At 38.7% G+C, this 24,211-nt stretch overlaps 1 pseudogene; it reads right to left on the reverse strand.

Annotated features, from left to right (window-relative positions):
* Nucleotides 1-7,012: 7,012 nt before the first annotated feature.
* LOC129551029 (olfactory receptor 10AG1-like) lies at nucleotides 7,013-7,903 on the reverse strand (annotated as a pseudogene).
* Nucleotides 7,904-24,211: the final 16,308 nt, after the last annotated feature.

A 24,211-nucleotide genomic window follows, 5' to 3' on the forward strand; every position in this document is an offset into this window, starting at 1 on the left:
TGTGAGCTTTCCATCTCTCCATCATAATTTAGTTTGTAGAGCCCTTCATCATCTTTCTCTTCCAAATAATATGACACTGGCCCTAACACTGGTGGTATGATGCTGACTGGAATGAGGGAACAAGAAGCAGCAACTGCTCTGACTTGTTGGTAAAGTACTTCCTAGTTTTCTTATCCTGTGTAAGAAATAAGCATAACTAAATTTCAAGGGTCTTTTGACTCAGTGAAATTTTCAGAGGGCCACTGAAGTGGTTTCTATTGAGATAGCTCTTCTCAGATGAATAGCCATTGCTGCATCTGTTGTCTACTAGATCAAAGAAAGAAGGATCAGATATACTAGGCCTTTTTATCAAGTGTGTTCCTATGATCCAGTTCCTAAGTCACCCAAAAGGCTGCTAGTTTTTAATGAATCCTAGAATAACAGAAGGCTCTGCAATAGGTCCAAGCTATTATCTAAGCCTCTCTATCACTTGGTCCATATTTTTCAGTAGATCCAATGGTGTTTGAAGTACCAGTGGCAAATAGGAATGCTGCTTGAAGCCTTTGACAGGTCCCCAAGTGTGAATTACAGCTCAAGCCTTTAGGAATTTTGAGCAAGACTCTTTGATTCTCTTTAAAGTGCTCATCTTTTTAATATCGAGCTCTTGACTTGCTACTGGTCATTAGCAGAAACTGAACACTTGTTCATTACCTACCAAATTACCATAAGACCTATGACACCTTTTATGAATTAGTGTTATACAATTAAAATATTAAAATACTTGTTTTAAAGACACATATGTTTTTAAAATAAAATAGAAACATAATATGTGGTGTTTATTCTTGCATTTACCATATTGCTTTTAGTTTATTTCTGATATGAAATTACCAATAGTGTCATGTTACTACAGGCTAGATATTCATTTAACCTTGTTGGTAGATCAAGACTGATAGTAACAATTACTCTTTATTTTCTTTTTTTTTTTTTACAGTTAAAAGTATTTTTATTAAAAAAGCACAAATGCAAAGAAATGAACAGAGGAAAATTTATGCGTCGAACCTGGACTGGTCACTTATGATAATATACATGCTACAATTCCATTCTCCCCAATCATTCCACCTTCACCCTCTCCCACAGAGTCCCAAAGACTGTTCTAAATGCCTATGTCTCTTTTGCAGTCTCTTATACAGGGTTCAGGTCCTCTCTTATTTTGTTGGAGGCAAATTACTTTACTTTAATATATTGGTTGGTTTTGCCATACATTGACATGAATCTGCCCCGGATGTACATGTGTTTCCCCTCTTGAACCTCCCTCCCACCTCCCTCTTCCCCATATCCTCCCTCTTCCCCATATCCTCCCTCCAGGTCATACCCGTGCATCAGCCCCAAGCATCCTGTATCATGCGTTGAACATGCACTGGTGATTCATTTCACATTTGATAATATACATGCTACAATGCCATTATCTCAAATTATCCCACCTTCACCCTCTCCCACAGAGTCCCAAAGACTGTTCTATACACCTATGTCTCTTTTGCTGACTCGCATACAGGGTGAAGGTTACCATCCTTCTAAATTCTCTATATATTCGTTAGTATGCTGTATTGAAACAGAAATAGATGTTTTTCTGGAACTCTCTTACTACCTCCATGAGTTGGCTTTTTGATCTCTGGTTCCTCTGCCTTTTCTAAAACCTGCTTGAACATCTGGAAGTTCACGGTTCACATATTGCTGAAGCCTGGCTTGGAGAATTTTGAGCTTGACTTTACTAGCGTGTGAGATGAGTGCAATTGTGCGGTAGTTTTAGCATTGTTTGGCATTGCCTTTCTTTGGGATTGGAATGAAGACTAACCTTTTCCAGTCCTGTGGCCACTGCTGAGTTTTCCAAAGTTGCTGGTATAATGAGTGCAGCATTTTCACAGCATCATCTTTCAGGATTTGAAATAGCTCAACTGGAATTCCATCACCTCCACTAGCTTTGTTCGTAGTGATGCTCTCTAAGGCCCACTTGACTTCACATTCCAAGATGTCTGGCTCCAGGTGAGTGATCACACCATCGTGATTATCTTCATCATGAAGATCATTTTTGTACAGTTCTTCTGTGTATTCTTGCCACCTCTTCTTCATATCTTCTGTTTCTGTTAGGACCATACCATTTCTGTCCTTTATCGAGCCCATCTTTGCATGAAATGTTCCCTTGATATCTTTAATTTTCTTGAAAAGATCTCTTGTTTTTCCTATTCTGTTGTTTTCCTCTATTTCTTTGCATTGATTGCTGAAGAAGGCTTTCTTATCTCTCCTTGCTATTCTTTGGAACTCTGCATTCAGATGCTTATATCTTTCCTTTTCTCCTTTGCTTTTCGCTTCTCTTCTTTTCACAACTATTTGTAAGGCCTCCTCAGACAGCCATTTTGCTTTTTTGCATTTCTTTTCCATGGGGATGGTCTTGGTCCCTGTCTCCTGTACAATGTCATGAACCTCCGTCCAGAGATCATCAGGCACTCTATATATCAAATCTAGTCCCTTAAATCTATTTCTCACTTCCACTGTATAATCATAAGGGATTTGATTTAGGTCATATTTGAAAGGTCTAGTGGTTTTCCCTACTTCCTTCAATTTAAGTCTGAATTTGGCAATAAGGAGTTCATGATCTGAGCCACAGTCATTTCCTCGTCTTGTTTTTGCTGACTGTATAGAACTTCTCCATCTTTGGCTGCAAAGAATATAATCAATCTAATTTCGGTGTTGACCATCTGGTGATGTCCATGTGTAGTCTTCTCTTGTGTTGTGGGAAGAGGGTGTTTGCTATGACCAGTGTGTTCTATTGGCAAAACTCTATTAGCCATTGCCCTGCTTCATTCCGTGCACCATGGCCAAATTTGCCTGTTACTCCAGGTGTTTCTTGACTTCCTACTTTTGCATTCCAGTCCCCTATAATGAAAAGGACATCTTTTTTGGGTGTTAGTTCTAAAAGGTCTTGTAGGTCTGCATAGAACCGTTCAACTTCGGCTTCTTCAGCATTACTGGTTGGGACATAGACATGGATTACTGTAATATTGATCTATTTCTTCTTCATTGACTATGCCAAACCCTTTGAATATGTGGATCACAATAAACTGTGGAACATTCTGAAAGACATGGGAATACCAGACCACCTGACCTGCCTCTTGAGAAACCTGTATGTAAGTCAGGAAGCAACAGTTAGAACTGGTCATGGAACAACAGACTGGTTCCAAATAGGAAAAGGAGTACGTCAAGGTTGTATATTGTCACCCTGTTTATTTAACTTCTATGCAGAGTACATCATGAGGAATGCTGCGCTGGAAGAAGCACCAGCTGGAATCAAGATTGCTGGGAGAAATATCAATAACCTCAGATATGCAGATGAGACCACCCTTATGGCAGAAAGTGAAGAGGAACTAAAAAGGCTCTTGATGAAAGTAAAAGAGGAGAGTGAAAAGGTTGGCTTGAAGATCAACATTCAGAAAACGAAGATCATGGCATCTGGTCCTATCACTTCATGGGAAATAGATGGATAAAATGTGGAAACAGTGTCAGACTTTACTTTTTTGGGCTCCAAAATAACTGCAGATGCTGACTGCAGCCATGAAATTAAAATACGCTTACTCCTTAGAAAGAAAGTTATGACCAACCTAAATAGCATATTAAAAAGCAGAGACATTACTTTGCCAACCAAGGTCTGTCTAGTCAAGGCTATGGTTTTTCCCGTGGTCATGTATGGATGTGAGAGTTGGAATGTGAAGAAAGCTGATCCCTGAGGAGTTGATGCTTTTGAACTGTAGTGTTGGAGAAGACTCTTGATAGTCCCTTGGACTGCAGGGAGATCCAACCAGTCCATTCTAGAGGAGATCAATCTTGGGTGTTCATTGGAAGGACTGATGCTAAAGCTGAAACTCCAATACTTTGGCCACCTCATGCGATGAGTTGACTCACCGGAAGAGTCTGATGCTGTGAGGGATTGGGGGTCAGAGGAGACGGGGACGACAGAGAATGAGATGGCTGGATGGCATTGCCGACTTGATGGATATGAGTTTGAGTGAACTCCGGGAGTTGGTGATGGACAGGGAGGCCTGGCGTGCTGTGATTCATGGGGTCGCAAAGGGTCTGACATGAGTGAGCGACTGAACTGAACTGAACTGATGCTGTATTGATGTTTTTCTTTCAGGCTGACTTCACTCTGTATAATAGGCTCCAATTTCATCCACCTCATTAGAACTGACTCAAATGTATTCTTTTTGATGGCTGAGAAATACTCCATTGTGTATATGTACCAGAGCTTTCTTATCCATTCATCTGCAGATGGACATCTAGGTTGCTTCCATGTTCTCGCTATTATAAACAGTGCTGCAATTAACATTGGAGTACATGTGTTTCTTTCAATTCTGGTTTCCTTGGTGTTTATGCCCTGGAGTGAGATTGCTGGGTCATATGGCAGTTCTATTTCCAGTTTTTTGAGGAATCTCCAATCTGTTTTCCATAGTGGGTGTACTCGTTTGCATTCCCACCAACAGTGTAAGAGGGTTCCCTTTTCTCCACACCCTCTCCAGAATTTATTTCATGCAGACTTTTGGATAGCAGCCATTCTGACAGGTGTGAAATGATATCTCATTGTGGTTTTGATTTGCATTTGCTCAACATCCCTAAAAATTTCTTCTTAAAATTTTGTCAGTGTGTGAAAGTGAAAGTCGCTCAGTTGCGTCCAACTCTTTGGGACCCTATGGACCATAAAGTCCATGGAATTCTCCAGCCAGAGTAATGGAGGAGGTAGCCTTTCCCTTCTCCAGGGCATCTTCCCAAACCAGAGATCAAACTCAGGTCTCCTGACTTTAGGCGGATTCTTTACCAGTTGAGCCACAAGGGAAGCCCAAGAATACTGAAGTGGGTGTCCTGTCCCTTTTCCAGTGGATCTTTCGAACCCCGAAATTGAACTGGCATCTTCTGTACTGCAGGTGGATTTTTTACCAGCTGAGCTACCAGGGAAGCCCTAATGCATGAAGTGTAATAAGCAGTGAATATTGAAAGCTTATAATTAGACATATTTTACACTTGTGTACACCAGTGAAATCACCATCTCAACCAAGATAAGGAACATGTCTATCATACATAGAAATTTTCTCATGCTCCCTCCCTTCACCATTTCCCACCACTCACAAAATATCATTTGCATTTAATTCCGTTGTGCCCATTAACATAATCTGTTTTTTGTTTCTTTGGTTGGTTTTAGTTTTGTTTGTTTGTTTAGTTTTACAGTTTTTGGTCTTTTTTGGTAAATGTTTTCCTTAAAAAGTGAACATGCACATACCACTGTGTTGAGAACTGTAGACTTAAACAAAAATAAGTCATGCAATTTTATCCTCACTACAAGTATCTAACAGTGTACGTGTTTTACTTCTTTATAGTAATACTGAAGGCATTCAAATGAACAGCAGAGAGACTTTTATTTTACTCCAAAGATATTAACTTTGTAAAGTAAATTTTCAGACATGAAAGTACTTAGAAAATTTTACCATATATGAGTATTCTAAAACAACACTTAAAATACGCATTTCAGTATAGAAAGAAAGAGAGAAAACTTTAACATCAATGAATAATATACAGGTTAAACACTTGTAAATAATGTTGTATAATTGATTCAAAAACCCTTAGAGTAGCAGATCACAAATCTGTTGAAATTGATTTCATCTTTATATCATTTATACATGAGCTGTAGCTTCTTTCTATGTGCTCTTTAATTGTCCAGGAGTGTAAAGTGAACTTTTTAACACAGTGATGAAAATATCTCCATTTTTATAAAGGACAAATTCTAATGTCAACGTGATATTCATATTTATTAAATTTTCCTTGCCAAAGGTAATCATATAGCTAAACCAAGGGTCAATGTAGGAAGGAATTGCAAAAAACCATGGATACAAGAATAAATGACTTATCAGGAGCCCTTATCATATAGGTGTAATGTTTTTCTTTTAATGATTCCATATTTTTCTATCATATTTATGCACAATATTTATTAAAACCTTTCTCAATATAAGCATTCTTTTCCCTTTTTTGCTTAGAAAAATAGTACTGCAATAAACAGTGACACTACACATTATTGTATTTATAAGAACTTCTCATACTTATACCCTAACATATTTAAGCAATTTTTTTCCTATGAGGAAATCACTTAGTAATGATTCTGTAGCATCTGAGGGTGTTTTATTTATTTAATAGAGAATATAAACTTACAGTATAGGAAGGCATTGAAAATAAAGGGAAACAGCATAATTTCAATTATAGCACATCCTGAATATCACAACTTCTTGTTTATTTAGACATCTCTATTTACTAGTTTACAGTGAGGAGAAAACTGATCTTTAAAAGTAAAGCATTGCTAAGTAAATGAATACAATTGCCATAAACCTGAAGACATAACTCTCTACTATGTTGCGAGCGAAATGACACAAAGACAAGACACACAAAAGACAGACAACGACACAACTCCGGCCAGAGGAAAAATTCTCCTCAAGCCCCCTTGCGGTTTATTTTTATACCCCGGTAGCTGGACACATACAAAAATCTAAGCAATACATTTTTTTACCAAACAAGGACAAAAACCCAAACATATTTCAAGGATGGGAGGAGCAAAGGGAGGCAGTGACCACAGCATGTTTACTAAGAAGCCTGCCCAGAATTCCAGCCTCTTTCTTATTTTTAAGGAGGGCATATTTCCTTGTATGCGAGCGGATCATTAACCTTGGATATTGTGTGCAGGCTTTTTGGCAGAACATCCTGTTTGCAAGCATGCTCTGCCCAAGCAGAGAGTCTTGTTTACAAGCACATCTCTGCTTCCTTAACCATTCTTTTTCGTGGTCACTGTCGGACTCCTACACTACTAAAATAAATTACAGCATGACCTTATTTAAAAATTTAGGACAATACTGAACAGTAAATTTCAGTTAAGTCTGTGAACAAATTACATACATAAATGCAGCATAATTTCTGTATTATATCAAATGTCTCATAATCCTGATAATTAGGAAAGACATTTTCTCATTGCCTTTCTAATGTCTTTGTTCCACAGACTATATGTGACAGGATTGAACACTGGAGTCAAAATGGTGTAGAAAAGAGACAGCAGTTTATCTAGTCCTTCATTCTGATTTGATTTAGGCTTTAAGTTGGTGACAATGGCTGATCCTTGGAATAAAAGTACAACAGTGATGTGGGAAGAGCAAGTGGAGAAAGCTTTGGTCCTTCCTGTGTTTGCTGGCAACTTCAGGATGGTGGTGAAAAGAATCCAAGTATCAACAGAAAGGGAACAGTGACAAACAGTATAGCAAATATATAGATTGCCATCTCATTAACAAAGATGTCTCCACAACTCAGTTTTAATAATGGTGGAATGTCACAGAAGAAATGATTGATTGTGTTGGAGCCACAGAAAGGCAGAAAGAAAATCTGGCATGTCTGGCCTATCTGAATCGGAGCACCGCCAATCCAGGAGGCAATCACCAGCCCGACACAGACCTGGAGGCGCATGACCAGGGGATAGTGCAGAGGGTCACAGATGACCATGCAGCGATCATAGGCCATCACAGCCAGCAGGAAGCAATCAGTTGCTCCCAGCATAAGGAAGAACCACATTTATGTAGTGCAAGTGAAAAAATAAATGGTTCCTTTCTGGGTCCAAAAGTCCACGAGCATCCTGACAAGAGTTACGGATACATAACAGATTTCTAGGAAAGAAAAATGCAAAGGAAAAAAATACATGGGTGTCTGAAGAGTGGCATCTACTCTGGTTATTAGAATAATGACGCCATTCCCCAACAGGATAATCATATAGATGACTAAGAATATTCCAAAAAGAAACCATCGAAACTGGGGAATGAATATCAGTGAAACCCAGGAGAACAAATTCCATCATGACAGCGAGATTTGTTTCTGTAATTTTCAAATGATCTTCTTTCTCTAAATTTACATTTCTTGACTGCATTTTCTTTTTGTACAATCGGACTAGGACACGGGCTTTGGTCTTAATCAGGTCTCAATTACTTTCTGACACACTTGTGTTCTGCGATTTGGGGAAATTTGATTTGAAATCAAGGTCTATAAACTCATCTGCAGAAAAAAAATCTTAGTTGAATTATAAAGTTACATCTACATTCTAATAAAATCTATGTGTCTCATCATTTTAATTTAAATTATGACATGAGAGTGGAGAAAGCAGATAAAGGACTTCTTACAGTCAAAACATCAACTATTAATTATCTAACTTCCATGATATTTTTCTCCCAATCAACCTAGTCTATAATATAATAATATCTGGTATAATACATCTAACACAATGTTCTATTGACTATGGATCCTTTTTATGCTTAATATTATATCTTTTAACTCATTCTATAAAGATATGGCATAAGGCTCTACCCTAGTTTACTACTTCATAAATGCTTCTGAATTAACTTAAATGTAGAAATTAGTATTAGAAGTGGTTATTTTCTAAGAACTGAGAAAGTTAAAACTATAAGAACGTAAGAGAAAAAGCTTTTATATTCAAGATCATAAGGTTCCACCAATTAAAATTCCAAATTATTGAATTAAAATACATCTAAATTGGAGAAGGCAATGGCACCCTACTCCATTACTCTTGCCTGGAAAATCCCATGGATGGAAGAGCCTGGTAAGCTGAAATTCATGGGGTCGCTAAGAGTCGGACATGACTGAGTGACTTCACTTTCACTTTAATTGCTTAAAAATACAACATTTTTACTTTTAACTATTTAAATCCTATTAATTTTGGACATTTAAATACTTTCTAGTCAAAATTAAATGTTCATAGGGAAAAGAAAGATAAATATATATAAAAGTTTCACAAATGTAGTAAGATATTGTGTCCAATTCCTTCCCTGTTTGTGGTCTGATTTGATTGAGCAACATAAACAATAATAAAAATCAACCAAAAAGGTTAAGCTAAATATTCTTCTTCAGGAAATTTGGACGCAAAAAATGCTTCATATATTCCCCTACAGAGGGAAGTGCTCAGATGTTCAGTCGTGTCCAAGTCTTTTTGACCCTGTAGGCTGCCAGGCTCCTCTGTCCATGGGATTCTCCAGGCAAGAATAATGGAGTGGGTTGCCATGCCCTCATCCAAAGGATCTTCCAGGGGTTCAACTCATGTCTCTTATGTCTCCTGCACTGGTAGGCAGATTATTTACCACTAGTGCCACTCAGGAAGCTCTACAGAAGGAAATTCACTAATAAAAGGTGATTCTTTCTCATTAAAATCATTTTAATTGTAATGGCAACATTTATTTATTGACAGTTTAGCCAAATATGCTTGATTAATTTGAATGAAACATTCTTTGATTACAGTTTTCTTAATAGATTATTTTTGTAAATGAATAATATTGTTAGTATTATGTTAACAATAGACAAATTAGGTGCAAATATTTCAAATGTTTCAAACACATTATTTAATTTTTTAATGCAGAAAGTAAGAAACTTACCTTAAATAAAGCTATCTTAAAGAATAAATAGGTGCTCAACCCATATATACTCATGATTTTAGTTATTTGACATGTATATTAGTCATACAGTCATGTCGGATTCTTTGTGACATCATGGAGTGTAGCCTATCTACTCTGTGAAATTTTCCAGGGAAGAATACTGGTATGAATAGTCATTCCCTTTTCCAGGGAATCTTCCCAACCCAGGGATCAAATCTGGGTCTCCTGCATTGTAGACAGATTCTTTACTATCTGAGCCACAAAGGAAAGCCCATAGTTGTTTGATATTATTTATTAAATCTTGATCCTGAAATTTAGAAACTATCTTGAATTAAAATAGAATGTTAATATGTTTATGTTTTTCAAATTCGTCTGGTTACTTTATTCCTGTTGATGATTTTTAAATATATTTTAAAATGTTACATTGTTTAAGATCTATAAGATTTTTAAACAGGAACTTAACTTGCTTTCATAAAACAAGGCTCTTTATAGAGGAAATCCTCACTTCTTCTTCAAGGGAATATTTGTTTTCCCTCTATACATCTAAATTGCTAGTTAAACACTTCTGTTGGCAATTAAATTGGTGTGTTTTTGCAAACAATTCTTCCACGGTTGACCAGACTTTCATTCAGGTCTCCCACAGAATATAATTTCATGCCTCCTCCATTTCCTAAATGCAGTTTGAGGTCAAAGACGTCCTAGAAGAAGAAACTCCTTTCATGGGCCAACAGTAGCTGCAGGAAAATGTCCAAATTCTTTATCAACTGGTTTCTTACCTGTGCTATTTTATTTTCTTTAATTCCTATGAATATTCTTTTTCTGAAAACCATGCATTATTATCATCTGAAGATGCTTTACTTATTCTCTCACCTTTAAGATAAACTAAGATTATTTTACTCAAAGTATGATTATCTCTCAGACACTCTGGGGATCACTGAATAGACACATACAGCTCATCAATGAAATCTATAAAGAAAGATTAAGAACAACTATACTATTTGAAGTTTTTTTTTTTTTAATGTGGATCTTTTTAAAGTTTTTATTAAATGTATTTCAATATTGCTTCTGTTTCATGTTTTTGTTGTTGTTGTTTGTTTGTTTGACCAGGGATCGAACCTCTGCACTTGAAGGTGAAGTCTTAACCACTTGACTACCAGGGAAGTCCCAAGAACAACCATTACTTATAATATTTTCTAAATTAAAAACTCCTCTTTCTTATTGAAACATTTAGTAATTTAAATTTCTCAGATTCAACCCACATGCATGTATTTTGTGGAAAGAAGCACTTCAAGCATGAATCTAATATTTACAGACTAAGTTTTGCTATTGTTCCTGTAACGGAGTCATTTTTCCAGGCCTGGGTTTCTGTTCATCTACACTGTATTAGGAGACTATTTCTTTGAATTTTGAGCCTCAGCGTTTTTCCTTTGTCAGGAGGTTTTACTCCCTTGCAACCATTTTACCACACTTCTATTAGGGGACGCTCCGTTCCATTCCATTCTGTCGCTCAGTTGTGTCCGACTCTTTGCGACACCATGGACTGTAGCCTACCAGGCTTCTCCATCCATGGGATTCTCCAAGCAAGAATACTGGAGTGGGTTACCGTTTCCTTTTCCAGGGGATCTTCCTGACCCAGGGATCGAACCTGGGTCTCCCGCATTGGAGGCGGACGCTTTAACCTCTGAGCCACCAGGGAAGCCAGTACCTAACACTGACCTCTACCAGCTGGATCCCACTATCAAGGCCAAAAATGTATAATTAGACTCTAAGTAAAAGAATAAAGACTGTGTTTTCTGACTCTAAATCATGTGCCCCTACCATCCCCACAGGTTTTAGGGCAAACACTTACCACACAGAATGTGCCAACAAGAACATTATGACTGTGTTATACACAGAATTTTGATCAGGAATCCTGTGACACAAACCTTGTTATTCCCAGGTAAAGGATCCCTAAATGCCAAGTTTGAGAATTTGAGGATCATGACTAGGCTCTGACACGAGCTCCCTGCAGCCAGAAAAGAGAAGATGCGTCTTCCATCCCGCCTGCCCCGCCCTGTGTACACATACACAGCACTCATCGCTGGGAGGAATTCTTACAAAAGCCTTCCGGAAGCTGGGAAATATTCTTATTACCAACAAAAGCTGTATTTGTTTATGGAAGTTTATGGATGAATCAGGGAAACAATTTAAACTACGTATATAGTACAAACAAATGTCTGGTTCTTTTCTCCCATCTTACTGCTGCTTTAAAAATGCTTTTCTATTTCTGAAGTGTTCTTTGAAAGGGTTCTTTGCTTCTGATTTTGACAGATTTGCCTCATACTCAGAACACACTCTAGGGGGAGCTAGTGCTAAAGACCCCACCTGCCAGTGCAGGAGACATAAGAGACACAGGGTTCAATCCCTGGGTTGGGAAGATGCCCTGGAGGAGGGCATGGAAACCCACTCCAGTTTTCTTGCCTGGGAAATCTCGGACGTAGGAACCTGGAGAGCTATAATCCATAGGGTCTCAAAGAATCCGACGTGACTGAAGCAATTCAGCACACACACACACACACACACACACACACACACACACACACAATGCTGAACATACTTGCACAATGATCTCTTTAATATCTAATGTATATACATTTTTCTTATACCTTGCTTCCCTGGTGGCTCAGACAGTAAAGCGTTTGCCTGTATGTGGGAGTTCCGGGTTCTATCCCTGGGTCAGGAAGATCCCCTGGAGGAGGAAATGGCAACCCACTCCAGTACTCTTGCCTGGAAAATTCCATGGATTGAGGAGCCTGGTGAGCTACACTTCACACCTGACATTTCACAAACGTCATAATCTTGTAACAGTATACTGCCAGTTCCCCAGACTGCATTCTTTGTGTTATTGTGTCATATATTATACTTGAATCTATATTATAATCCCAGCTTACTCTGTCAATATTTTAGCTTTAAGTAGTCATTTTTCTAACAGATCAGGACTACTATTTCACCTCCCTGAAATCCTCTGTCTAGCTTCTCTGTAAAGTACCCAGATAATATCATTTCATGCACATTCCCTGGGTTTTTCAGAAGCTGAAAAAGTCAAGTATTAGTTGTTCAGTCATGCCCTACTCTTTGGGACTATAGCCCACTAGGCTCCTCTGTCCATGGGATTTTCCAGGCAAGAACACTGGAGTGAGTTTCCAGTTTAAATTGTTTCCCTGATTCATCCATAAACTTCCATAAACAAATACAGCTTTTGTTGGTAATAAGAAGATTTCCCTTCTCCAGGGAATCTTCCCGACCCAGGAATCAAACCCAGGTCCCCTGCTTTACAGGCAGATTCTTTACCATCCGAGCCACCAGGGAAGTCCTCATATGCTAATAATCACTACCAAGTGGAAGAAATTAACTGCTTGATTTCCAGACCCACTGGCACCTAATGATTGATAATGTTAGCTGCTCTGCTATCTCAGAATCAACCAAATACATAATTGTACATGAGCTGATCATGTATATTGGGGCCTTCTCCCTCATCTGGCCTTTAAAAATTATTTGTTTAAATGCTTGCAAGAGTACCAAATGTTTTTGGAGTGTGAGGTACCTGTTTTTACATGCCCTGCAGTCGAGCTTTCTCTGCTCCAAACTGGGATGTTTCAGCTATGTTTGACTTCACTGTGCATCAGGGACACAACCTTGCCTTCTGTAACAGTCTCACTATGGTGTGATAGATTTTATTCTTATTCAGTCTAAAGGGGCTCACTATAATACATATATTCATGATTTCCAACAAATTTGAAAATTATTCTATCACTATAATCATTTCTTTACACTTGACCCTTAGTTATTCCTATTTTAGGCAATTTTAGACAATGCCTATTCTTTTTTATTTTTTCCTTTATTTATTTATTTTTATTGGAGGCTAATTATTTTACAATAGTATATTGGTTGGTTTTGCCATACATTGACATGAATCCGCCCCGGGTGTACATGAGTTCCCCCTCCTGAACCCCCCTCCCACCTCCCTCCTCTCTTTATCCTCCCTCTGGGTCATCCCCGCACACCAGTCCCGAGCATCCTGTAACATGCATTGACCTTGAACTGATGATTCGTTTCACATGTGATAATATACATATTTCAATGCCATTCTCCCAAATCATCCCACCCTCACCCTCTCACACAGAGTCCCAAAGACTGTTCTATACATCTGTGTCTCTTTTGCTGTCTCGTATACAGGGTTGTCATTTGCATCTTTCTAAATTCCATATATATGCATTAGTATACTGTATTGGTGGTTTTCTTTCTGGCTTACTTCACTCTGTATATTAGGCTCTAGTTTCATCCACCTCATTAGAACTGATTCAAATGCATTCTTTTTAATGGCTGAGTAATACTCCATTGTGTATATGTACCACAGCTTTCTTATCCATTCGTCTGCAGATGGACATCTAGGTTGCTTCCATGTCCTGGCTATTATAAACAGTTCTGCAATGAACAGTGTGGAGATTCCTCAAAAAACTGGAAATAGAACTGCCAGATGATCCAGCAATCGCACTCCAGGGCATACACACCGAGGAAACCAGAATTGAAAGAGACACATGTACGAAAATGCCTATTCTTGAGGCTGTGACTTTTTTTACATAATTTAAAAATACTCTTTATGGGTTTTATTTTTTTTCCAGAATTTAAATTCAAGTTCACTGGCATTTCCTTGCACATGTCCAGGTTGCTGTAAATCTAATCTCATTACTTTTTCATTTTACTTACTTTTCACTTGTATTTTGTTCCCTTTGTTTTACCTTTCACTCTAGAATTTCAGTGCATTTTTTACAGGTTTTATGTATTTGTTGAAATTCTCTCTGTGTGAAAGTGAAAGTCATGCCGTCATGTTTGACTCTTTGTTACCTCATGGACTGTAGAATGCCAGGCTCCTCTGTCCATGGAATTCTCCAGACGAGAATATTGGAGAGGGTAGCTGTTCCCTTCACCAGGGAATCTTCCCAAGACAGGGATCAAGTTCAGGTCTCCCTCATTGCAAGATGATTCTTTACCATCTAAGCCACCAGGGAAGCCCTGAAACTCTGTATTTAACTCAAATTTTGTTTAGCTATATTTTATTTCATGTCCTTGACTATCCTATTAAAAGAGTATGGGAGACATTGCTAAATCCATCACTTGAGACATCTTGCAGTCATTTTCAATTGATTATTTTATTTTTTTTCTGGACAGTGGGTTAGTCTTCCTGAGCTTTTCATATTCTAGATAATTTAAATAGCCTATGATGCATGGGATGAAAGCCATGAGTCCTAGCCACAAGACCACAAGGGGTTAGAATTAAAGTGACTCTGACTCTTGCCCCTAGCTGAAAGCAAGAATGTTTCAAGAAGAGAAAAACTGTAAAAACAGGTACAAATTTTACTATTAGAGATATAGCTCAATGCATGGGAGATCACACAGGAAAACAGTTTGTTTATCCAACTCAGAAGCAGGGCAGAGATACACTCCCAGAAAGAAAGGACATGGACATCATCTCTAATGAGGAGGAGAGCAGTGCATCAGAAACTAGGCAGAGATGCACACCCTGAGAGGAGGGGTCGGTTCCTGAGTGGGGAGGAGCACAGTGTGGAGGTGTGTAAATCACACACATAGCACTGTCCTTCCAGGGCTTTGTTCACCTTTGGCCAATTGTCTTGTTTATTCCTTGAACCTGACAGGTCCCTGTATCCTCCTCAAGAGGAGTGCACAATTTTTCTAAGATGGATCCCACAACAGAGGCCTGTGGGTGCATGTTCACCCTTATTGCAGGGTGGAGCCCCTCCCTGTTCAAATCCCAGGAAGCCTTTCTGCACATGTGCACACAGGGAAGTCTTCCTTGACCTCAGCAGTGGGCACCTACCTGTCTCTTGGCTTCGGCAGGGCTCAGCTTTTATCACTTGCTTTGTCCTTGGAGTATTTGGGTGAGAACGAAGGCTAAATTCTATTCCACTTGACAACACCAGATGTCTGGCCCAGAGGCTCAATGTCGCCCACCTCACAAATATACTCAGATGTTGACTCTTATGGTTGGGAGGCAACTCCTATGACTGAGCTATGCTTTATCTCTGGTATCTCCATTCTTTCTGCAACCACATGGCAGTCATTTTCTTAGAAGCCCCCTGTAACCTTCTCTGGGATATGCATATCCCCTTGTTCTCTGTGAGACTCTCAGGAAAATTTAATACAGGTCTATTGGTCGGTCCCCAGCCCCAGCCACCAACACACCTCCCTTATATTTTGTGCCTTGGGACAGATCTTAGGATCTTTTGTTAAGTTCTGATCTCTCCCTTCTCAGCTCAGTGATATATCTGTGCTATTCTTTCAGTTCTATTTATCCATACTTTGATCAGGAAACTGTCTCCAGGCATAAAATTAGCATGGTCATGAGATTAACATCGTGAATTTTCTTCCATGATGGACAGACTCCTAAGGTGGGTTCTTTGGTCCCTTCCTCCTGATTACCATACTTCTAGTCAATACCTTCCAACTGAATATAGCTGGTCACATCCCTTGCTACTGGTCCAGGCAGGGAAGTGCAATAGGATGCCTATGATTATGTAAATAAGAATCCATTACAGAAGCCTGTAGCATCCATCTCAGTGAGATTCTCTATTGCCCATGCTGCCTTAAAGAAGCAAACTATCATATTAGTTTTTGGTTATGATGAGAACCATGCAGCAAGGAACAGAGAGCCTATTGCCAGTATCTAGCCAGAAGTGACACCTTCAGTCTGACAGCTGCAAGCAACTGAATTATGCTAACAAAATGGGGTCTTTTCTCCAGTTAATCCTCAGCTGAGTCTACAACCCTGGATAGGACACTGAATGCAATCTTGTGAGATCCTACACAGAAGAATATGCAACTCTATGATAAGAGTTCTGGCCCACAGAACTCAGGAATAATTACTGTGTGTCTGTGTATATGTATCTGTGTGTGTTTAAACTAAAATTTTGATAATGTGTTATGCAACAAGAAAAAAAGCAATGTGCATTGCAAGGTATCACAACCTTTTAACTCTGAAGTGTAATTCCTGAGTACAATAATATGTAACAATTTTCTCTTTTATCTTGATGGTTGTGTAATAGGACCCTCAAAATTAAAACTGTTTGACGAGTGATTTTGTGCTTTGTTTTGTGTTTTTCCCCTCTGTGTTCTCCTGTCATTGCTGAGAACTAAAATTTGCATTCTTTGTTAATGTGCATTCTTTGTTGCTGATTCATGTGCATGGCATTCTCACTGTTTCTGTTAGGGGAAACACACTGACTGAATCTCCCCACCCTGGCTAGAAACCTTAGTACATAGTTTCATGAATTATTTTACCACGGGAAGTCCTGGTCAGGAGCTAACAAGACACCATCAACTGGAAGAATCTGGGAAAGGTCAAAAGGAGACTCCACATGTCCTACCACCTCCCAGAAGCCTTCTTGTTGACATCCACCTTGGCTGACCAATGCATTCACCACCAGAAAGTACCCTGAGTCAGAATGATCAGGCAAAGACGACCTGGAAACTAATTCCATCAATATAAAACAGTAGCCTGTGAGTCTCATGGCAGGACAGTAATCCTGGGTTCCCTCACCACCCTGGCCTCTGCCTGGGCGTCCATTCCCAATAAAGTTTCTTGCTTTGTCAGTGACTGTCTCCTCTGACAATTCATTTCTGAGTGTTAGACGAGAGCCCCATTTTGGGCTCTGGAAGGGGTTCCCCTTCCTGCAACTTTTCTGCTCCTTCCTCCTGACTTGACCACAGAAATCCAAGGCCATGGTCAACAAAGCAAGAATTATCAAAGGAGGACTATTTTGACCAGGACCAGGGGACCAAAATAAATGGCTGAAGAAAATGTCATGGAGAAAACTAGCCTCAAGAAGCAATGAACCATATGTGACAATTATTGTTCAGTCAGGTCTGACTCTTTGAGACCCCATGAATTGCAGCACAGCAGGTTTTCCTGTCCTTCATTGTTTCCCTGAGTCCACTCAGCTTATTTCCATTAAGTCAGTGATGCCATCCAACCTCTCATCCTCTGACACCCCTCCTCTTCCTGCCCTCAATCTTTCCCAGCATCAAGGTCTTTTCCAATGTGTCAGCTCTTCACATCAGGCTGAGTATTAAAGCTTCAGCTTCAGCATCAATCCTTCCAGTGAATAGTCAGGGTCAGCCGCTTTCCGAATAAAGTCATTTTCCTTGCCTAAACACTTTGTCTCTCAGATTCATTCATTGGCTTGTTGTGTGGAGAGCAGCGCGAACTTGGACTCAATAACAAGAGGACATCTCCTAGAATTCTTGAATTTTGGCTGCAAAACCACAAAATGATGCCAAAAACTGTGGAAGTCCCCAGTGGAAAATATAAGAGCCACCTGTCCCTGAATGATTGTCTACAGTGAAGCTTCACCTTAAATTAGGATGTATATGTGTTTGTTACTCAGTAGCATCCAACTCTTTGCAATAATGTATGGCAAAACCAATATAATAATGTAAAGTAATTAGCCTCCAATTAAAGTAAATAAAAAAAAATAGAACACTCAGATCTTAGAAATACAGTAATTTCCTATCTTTATCAAAGTTTAACCAAGTTAGCACAGATGCACTACTTTTTTTTTTCTGCTCTCCCTCTGTATAAATTATCTAAGAACATTCTTCACACTCTTCTCCCCCATTCCACATAGCCATTGCACTAACATGTGAATGCACTTACCTGGCCACAGGTGATTGAGTCCACAGTGCCTGTTATACAAAGATGGTTCATGGAACACCACTCCAGTACTGCTGCCTGGAAAACCCCATGGACGGAGGAGCCTGGTGGGCTGCAGTCCATGGGGTCGTGAAGAGTTGGACATGACTGAGCGACTTCCCTTTCACTTTTCACTTTCATGCATTGGAGAAGGCAATGGCAACCCACTCCAGTATACTTGCCTGGAAAATCCCAGGGACGGGGGAGCCTGGTGGGCTGCTGTCTATGGGGTTGCACAGAGTCGGACACGACTAAAGCGACTTAGCAGCAGCAGCAGTGGCTAAACAATGATGACATGACTTGTCTATGGAAGCAAGAGACATTCTAAAAGAAGGGAAAAATATGCAGCTTCCTTCCCCAAGGTCCAGAGTTCCTTCCAAAGATAGCCTAAAAAAGTAAGGTCCTTTGTGCCTCCAGCCATAGAACTACAAAGCTGTGACAAGTAGGCAATACTGGGATTGGATTTTTCCAGATCAAGATATTTTTCAGCAATGAAGATAAAAGTGACAAAATTCCCTATGGACTGGAACTCATTCTTAAAACTAACTCCCCTAAGAACTGGTATGGTTGGACAAGGGGATGCTACCTGTCACTTCATGACTCTGGCCCCAGCCAACCCTACTGGCTTGCCTTGATGCAAACCTGATAACCAGCATCTTCAGCCAGCAGAAACTGGAGGGAATGTCCCCCTGGTTACAAGGTCTCAGGACATAAACAAGATGAAAGGAGAAGTTGAAAAGTCTATTCTTTCTCCAAAAAATGGCTTTTTTTTTTCTTTTGCTTGTGGAACAGTTATTGTTCATATACACATGAATCTATTTCTGATCTACCAATATCTTTTCATTGATATCTATTGCCAATTTTTATATCAGAAGCAGACTTTAAAAAATAATTGTAGCTTTGGAATAAGACTGGATATCATTACTGCTTGTCTTAATGTTCATATTACAAGTTTAATCTTCATTTTAAAGTTAGTTCAGCTATTCTAGATTTTCGCTCCATATAATTTGATTTTAGCTCCTTTATGTATTTTGGTTGTAGCTTCTCAATTCTTATCAAAAAAGAATTTCTGCTTAAATTTAAATTGAGTTTTATTTGAGAAATTGTGGTATTTACCTAATATTGAATAAATCAGTAAATAAACATGGTAAGATCTCATTTGTTTATGCCTCCATTAATATCTTTAAGGAATATTTTCTAATTTTTACCATATTGGCTTCTATATTTTGTATATATCTTTAAGCATTTAATAATTATGATGAATTTATAACAGGTATTTAACAATATAACAAGGCTATGATCTTTCCAGTAGTCATGTATGGATGTGAGAGTTGGACCATAAAGAAGGCAGAGAGCCTAAGAATTTATGTCTTTGCACTGTGGTTTTAGAGAAGATTCTTGAGAGTCCCTTGGACTGCAAGGAGATCAAATCAGGCAATCCTAAAGGAAATCAACCCTGAATATACATTGGAAGGACTGAGGCTGAAGATGAAGCTCCAAAACTCTGGGCAGCTGATACAAAGAGCCGACTCATTGGAAAAGACCCTGATGTTGGGAAAAATTGAAGGCAGAAGAAGAAGATGGTGACAGAGCATAAGATGGTTGGCTGGCAATTCAATGGACATGAACTTCGCAACTCCAGGAGATGAGGGATAGAATGGCCTGGCATCCTGCAGTCCATAGGGTCACAAAGAGTCAGACACGACTGGTCGACTGAATGATAACAACAACATTTAACAATTTCATTTCTAATTTTCCATTTGTAGTATATAGAAATAAAAATTATTATGCATACTGGAAAAAAAAAAAAAGAGGGTTCAACCAAACTATTTACTGCAGTTGTTTAAATAAGAACCAAGAGAAAGTGTTTATCCATCTTTGTCTGTAGTGTATTCTTTTTTTTTTTTTAGGCTGGGAATTGTTTTCCATATCTTCCTCACTATTGAGAAAATTTAAAGTCAGACGTCAGGGAGATAGAGGATAATCAAACAGATGTACAAAAAAGTATGCATGCATTTTTCATCTTTCTATTTTCCTTTACCCATGAGTTAAGGACTGACACACACAATGCAACCATGACTAATAAATTATATTTTTACTTCTTATTTGTTTTATAACAAAGGCAAACATGATAATACAATTTCAGAGATTTAACCCTTTGAGCCCAATTCACAAATTCAGTTTTTGACATAACAATACAATGTTTCCACAGAAGGGCTAGTATCACAAAGTTCAAAGAGAACGCTAATATAAGTCACATCATTTTCCGATCCAAGGCAGTAAATTATATTTCAGTTTAGCAAAAATGACCACATTTCTGTTTTCTGGGGCCACACTTTCCATTTGACATATATCCCGTATAGTTTCAATAAACTTATTTGCTTTAAAATTATTTCTATGAGGCTGCTGCTGCTGCTGCTGCTAAGTCACTTCAGTCGTGTCCGACTCTGTGTGACCCCATAGATGGAAGCCCATCAGGCTCCCCTGTCCCTGGGATTCTCCAGGCAAGAACACTGGAGTGGGTTGCCATTTCCTTCTCCAATGTGTGAAAGTGAAAAGTGAAAGTGAAGTCGCTCAGTCGTGTCCGACCCCTAGCGACCCCATGGACTGCAGCCCACCAGGCTCCTCCATCCATGGGATTTTCCAGGCAATAGTACTGGAGTGGCTTGCCATTGCCTTCTCCGATCTAATTGCAATAAGTTATATATTTGCAACCTACTTCAGTATTCTTGCCTGAAGAATCCCTTGGTTAGAAGAGCCTGGTGGACTACAGTATGTGGGGTGGCAAAGAATTGGACACAACTAAGCAACTAATCTCATGCAATGAGTTGACTCACTGGAAAAGACTCTGATGCTGGGAGGGATTGGGGGTGGGAGGAGACGGGGACAACAGAGAATGAGATGGCTGGATGGCATCACCGACTATCCGATGGACATGAGTTTGAGTGAACTCCGGGAGTTGGTGATGGACAGGGATGCCTGGCGTGCTGTGATTCATGGGGTTGCAAAGAGTTGGACACGACTGAGCGACTGAACTGAACTGAACTGAAAGAGTACAGGTTTATAAGTAACAGTAAATCAGACAACAACAAAAACAGAAAATATGTTGTGCAGCCTATTTTCAGGACAAGAATTGCCCTCGGTGACGGGTGGCATTTTCTTTTGAAAAATGCTTCTGTTTCCTGATCAATTTGGTTTCTATTAGCTTTTTATTTGTATTTTTCTGCCGTGAGCTTCCTAATTTTCAATTTTCATATGTGTTTTTTTTTTTCATGTTTCCTTTGATGTTCGTCTTGTGAGCTACATCTCAGATAACCAAAGGACAGTGTGATCAGATAACCAAAGGGCAGTGTGATCACTGTCCCCAGGTTATTAACAGATCTTTGTTGACAAGCTAGAAATATATCCTTTATGGCCTGTGCGGCTCAAATTATTTATTTCTGGTGTTTGGGGTCACTGAGTGCCGCCTTCTTATTTCAATGACTTATGACAGGTATGTCACTATTGGCAACCCACTGCTGTGCCCTTTCTTCATGAACACACTGGCAGGCCCAGTTAAGCACCACCCTCTCCCACCACCATCATTCTCCAGACCACTCTGTAAGAAAGAGACTTAAACTTTCATCAGAAAAATAAGAAATATGTTCTTGACATCATCATGCAAATTCCATGTGATAAACCACAGAAGTTTATAGTACAAATAAAACATCATAGCAAGTCATATGTTCACTTGTAGTTTAGAATATGAAATAAATAAGAATTTGATGTAATGTGTCCTCAACCTCATTATGGCTGGCCCCCAGCAATCTTAAATCTCTACTTATATTTTACATGTTAGGCGTTGAAAAGTAATTATATAACTTTGAGATCTTTAGCAGTAATTAAATAAGGAAAAGGGAAAAAAGGGATAAAAAATTTGATCATAGCAGTCACAGACCTGACAACAGAAAAACGCGAAGTCAGCTTTTGTATATTTTTCTAACTCTAGATATATGAGTATGCATGTATACTTATGAAAATACATAGATATTGTGAATATGTAACATGTATTATAGACATGTGAATGTCATGTAATGTCTAATTAAATTATCTATGTCTGAATAATTATCAGAAAGCAAGTGCCAAATGCAGTATCTCACTCACTTTCATAAAAATGAAACTGATTTATTGTGGTTACAGCCTGCATATTTCAAGTTCAGGAGATTTATCTCATTAATTAATTTGGCTGAAATGAACTTATTTTTTCTTTTTTTTATTCCTTAATTATAAAGAATATACTACTATAAAATAAGCTGGTTAAAATACATGTTGCTTACCTTTTTTTTTTTTTTTTTGATATTGTGAAGAAGTGTCACTCTGCCTTTCTCTTTTATAATGAATATTGCCCTGTGTAATATATATGTCTGGTTTGAATTATTCAAGTAGCTAATTCAATCCTTACTCTTTTCCCTTGAAGCTCATACCTTGATTAAATCAATCAGTGCACTTAAATAGAAAAGGTCTGTTTTTACTGTGGAGACATCTTTTTATTGCCAAGCTTCATTTTTAAACTCAATAAACTGTTTATTGAGACAACTTAAGAAGTAATCCCAGCCTCCTCTGGGTCAATTAGTGCTGCACCAGTTTCTCTCTCTATGAAATATGGTCTGAGGAGCACTAACCACCTGCCAATGCCCCTTTACGTGTCCCCAAGTGCTCTATATCTTTGGAGAGTAGGATAATTGAGCTTCTAGGAAAGGCTGTTTAAGATATTCACAGTCTTACACTTGGGCAGTATCTATTTATGCAAACAGTAAAAACAAAATTTATTTATTTTTAAAATGCCATTTGTTAACCACACAGAATGGAATTTGGAAATTATCTAGAATTCACTCATCATTTAGTTTGTTTGTGAGTTTAGGTCCTTGCTTCACACCATATATAGAATTTATGTATAGTGGAAAGTTACATACATAAGACAGATTGTAGTGTTAATTTTTTGTACTATGAATCTTTGCTAAACTATGTAAAATAATTCATACATTTGGCCTTTATTTATTGAAGTATTCAGTAAAACCTAAACGTATCAGGTAGATTAACCATAACTCAGTGATAGACCACAGTCTTGTCTAACTCAATGAAACTATGAGCCATGCAGTGTAGGTCCACCCAAGACAGAAAGGTCATGGTGGAGAGTTCTGACAAAATGTGGTCCACTGGAGAAGGGAATGGCAAGCCACTTCAGTATTCTTGCCGTAAGAACCCCATGAACAGTACAAAAAGGCAAAAAGATAGGACACTGAAAGATGAACTCCCCATGATGGTAAGTGCTCAATATGCTACTGGAGATCAGTGGAGAAATAACTCCAGAAAGAATGAAGAGATGGAATCAAAGCAAAAATAACATCCAGTTATGGATGTGACTGGTAATGAAAGCAAGGTCCAATGCTATAAAGAGCAATATTGCATAGGAACCTGGAATGTTAAGTTCATGAATCAGGCAAATTGGAGGTGGTCAAACAGGAGATGGCAACAGTGAATGTTGACATTTTAGGAATCAGTGAACTAAAATGTACTTGAATGGGTGAGTTTAACTCAGATGACCATTAAATCTACTACGGTGGGCAAGACTCCCTTAGAAGATGAAGCAGCCATCATAATCAACAGATAAGTCTGAAATGCAGTACTTGGATGCAGTCTCAAAAATGGCAGAATGATCTCTGTTCGTTTCCAAGGCAAACCATTCAATATCACGGTAATTCAAGTCTATGCCCTGACCGATAATGCTGAAGAAGCTGAAGTTGAACAGTTCTATGAAGACCCACAAGATCTTCTAGAACTAATACCAAAAAGGAAAAAATCTTTTTCATTATAAGCAACTGAAATGCAAAAGCAGGAAGTCAAGAAACACCTGGAGTAACAGGCAAATTTGGCCTTGGAATATGGAATGAAGCAGGGCAAAGGCTAATAGAGTTTTGCCAAGAGAACGCACTTTTCAAGG

Source organism: Moschus berezovskii, chromosome 17 (assembly GCF_049115385.1).
Source record: "Moschus berezovskii isolate FMDL1 chromosome 17, NW_MosBer_1.0, whole genome shotgun sequence".
Taxonomy (NCBI): Eukaryota; Metazoa; Chordata; class Mammalia; order Artiodactyla; family Moschidae; genus Moschus; species Moschus berezovskii.